Source organism: Erpetoichthys calabaricus, chromosome 4, assembly GCF_900747795.2.
Source record: "Erpetoichthys calabaricus chromosome 4, fErpCal1.3, whole genome shotgun sequence".
Lineage (NCBI taxonomy): Eukaryota > Metazoa > Chordata > Cladistia > Polypteriformes > Polypteridae > Erpetoichthys > Erpetoichthys calabaricus.
In genome coordinates, this window is record NC_041397.2 from 154067847 (window position 1) to 154071094 (window position 3248).

The following is a 3248-nucleotide window of genomic DNA, read 5'->3' on the forward strand; positions in this document are numbered from 1 at the left end:
AATATCAACAAATTCTTCAGGATAATGTTCAAGCATCAGTCACAAAGTTGAAGTTACGCAGGGGTTGGGATATTCCAACAAGACAATGACCCAAAACACAGTTCGAAATCTACAAAGGCATTCATGCAGAGGGAGAAGTACAATGTTCTGGAATGGCCGTCACAGTCCCCTGACTTGAAAATCATCAAAAATCTATGGGATGATTTGAAGCAGGCCGTCCATGTTCGGCAGCCATCAAATTTAACTGAACTGGAGAGATTTTGAATGGAAGAATGGTCAGAAATACCTCCATCCAGAATCCAGACACTCATCAAAGGCTATAGGAGGCGTCTAAAGGCTGTTATATTTGCAAAAGGAGGCTCAACTAAGTATTGATGTAATATCTCTGTTGGGGTGCCCAGATGTATGCACCTGTCTAATTTTGTTATGATGCATATTGCATATTTTCTGTTAACACTAGAATTACCAGAGCCTACGAAAAAACTCGTAAATCCGTCCCACCTTAAATCGCGTCTTAAATCCGTTTGCATCTCTCCGCCAGAGTCCTTTGTCATCTAAATGTGCTGATAAACAAAAGCTACTAGCAGCCAGCTATTCCATCCCCCCATGCCTTGCCTTGATTTGATTATCTGGGATTGAAGTGGAGTTTTAGAGTGGAAACAATATAGTGTTATTTGGAATACACGCATTTCATGTGTGTTCCGTTTCTATAGTAGTCTGAGAAAGCACATTTTTAAAACAGAAACGTTTTTTATATTCTAATAGTAAATGACAAAATGTAGGCATAAACTATATAACGTATGAAGCCTGAAGTCCATATATCAAAGAAACACTTTCACAAAAGGTACAAATAAGAGAACACGTGCGCTTTTATTCAAAAATATAACTGCACAAAAAAAAGCCGCGTTAGCATGCCACATTGACATTCTTACTACAACCGCCGCGGTGGCATAATGGTTATATCTATACTAATTAATAAAAGGCAAAGCCCTCACTGACTCACTGACTGACTGACTCATCACTAATTCTGCAACTTCCCATGTAGGTGGAAGGCTGAAATTTGGCAGGCTGATTCCTTACAGCTTACTTACAAAAGTTGGGCAGGTTTCATTTCGAAATTCAACGCGTAATGGTCATAACTGGAACCTCTTTTTTCACAATATACTGTAATGGACGGCAGCTCGATAGCCGTGGGAGGAGGAGTTGAGTGTCACGTCATCACGCCTCCCACGTAATCACGTGAAAAGACTGTGAACGCAGTAGGGAGAAATGAAGGAGAAGCCGCAAACAGCGAAGAACAAAAAATTCATTAAACAATTGAGAAGGGAGCGAAACAATAAGAAGCGAGCGAGTAAAGCATACAAGCATCTTCATAAGGGAAACAAAGCACGGTGTAAAACGTAAGTTTAAATTAAGTTTATAGAAACGCTCCCGCTGCGGATTGCAATAACATATTCGCGAGATAAAAGAACGCAGTAGGGAGAAATGAAGGATGAGCCGCAAACAGCAAAGAACAAAAAATTCATTAAACAATTGAGAAGGAAGCGAAACAATAAGAAGCGAGCGAGTGAAGCATACAAGCATCTTCATAAGGGAAAAAAGCACGGTGTAAAACGTAAGTTTAAATTAAGTTTATAGAAACGCTCCCACTGCGGATTGCAATAACATATTCGCGAGATAAAAGTTTAATGAGAAGACACGAGGTATAAACGAACCACACGCCGTAGCGCAACGTTAGGGGCTTCACCTCTGGCGCTGACGTTCGAGATTCAATTCCCAAGAGCGGATGCAGTGACTGTGTACGCCTGATGAGTCCAGAATTAGGGAGAAACACGTGTTGCATACTCTTTGCATTATTTGAAAGTAAACTATTAAAACCATTCTATGATCTGCTTCTCGCAACTGAAAGACGGCACATGGCGGATGTTAGCCGACTTGCTGACCGCAACGTTAGGGGCTTCAACTCTGGCGCCGCAAACCGCGAAGAACAAAAAATTCATTAAACAATTGAGAAGGAGCGAAACAATAAGAAGCAAGCGAGTGAAGCATACAAGCATCTTCATAAGGGAAAAAAGCACGGTGTAAAAACGTAAGTTTAAATTAAGTTTATAGAAACGCTCCCGCTGCGGATCGCAATAACATATTCGCGAGATAAAAGTTTAATGAGAAGACACGAGGTATAAACGAACCACACGCCGTAGCGCAACGTTAGGGGCTTCACCTCTGGCGCTGACGATAGAGATTCGATTCCGGAGAGGGGATGCAGTGAGTGTGTACGCCTGATGAGCCCAGAATTAGGGAGAAACACATGTCGCATACTCTTTGCATTATTTGAAAGTAAACTATTAAAACCATTCTATGATCTGCTTCTGGGAACAGAAAGAGGGCACGTGGCGGATGTAAGGCGACTTGCTGACAAACCACAAGCGTGACCTGGCAGGTAACCACCCATACAATCAGATTGTGATTCAGAAAACGAATGCCATGAATGTAATTACCACGATCTACATACTGTCAAATAAACGAAACACACGCCGTAGCGCGACAGCTGTGAAAAGGGAGCTTCACAAAAAAACAGATCCTTAACAAATTGTTATTGGTATATTTTCGATCCGTTTAAAAAGGTTTTCTTTTCTTCTTAATAAAAAATTAAAAGCAGTTACTTCGCCGCAACGAAGCGCGAGAATTTGGCTATATATATCTGCTTCTCGCAATTAAAAGAGGGCACGTAGCGGATGTTAGACGACTTGATGACCAAGCATAAGCGTTACCTGCCAGGTAACCACCCATACAATCAGATTGTGATTCAGACTAGGAATGCAATGAATGTAATTACCCCCGATCTACATACAAGGCGAAAGTCTTGCAACATTCAAAGATGATGGTTTGGGATAAGTACACCATGGAACATAAAAGAGCTTATGAAGCCTTGAACCAAAAAAAGCAAGATCTCAGAGATCGTAAAAAAAAAAAAAAAAAAAAGGAGGTAATGTCATTTTACTCGCTGTAGATTTTAGTCAAACATTACCAGTTATTCCACGAGGGAGACCAGCAGATGAAGTCAACGCGTGTTTAAAATCCATGCTTCTCCCACGGTCGGTTATATGTCGCGTGTTCTCGGGTAGGTACACCAAAAAAATGTATACATTTAAGCATGTAATGGGCAAACAAAAAATGAGGTATACCCGAAGGCACTGCAGTAGTACTCAATGTAACTTTACTTCTTAAATGTTAATGTTTTACTGTTT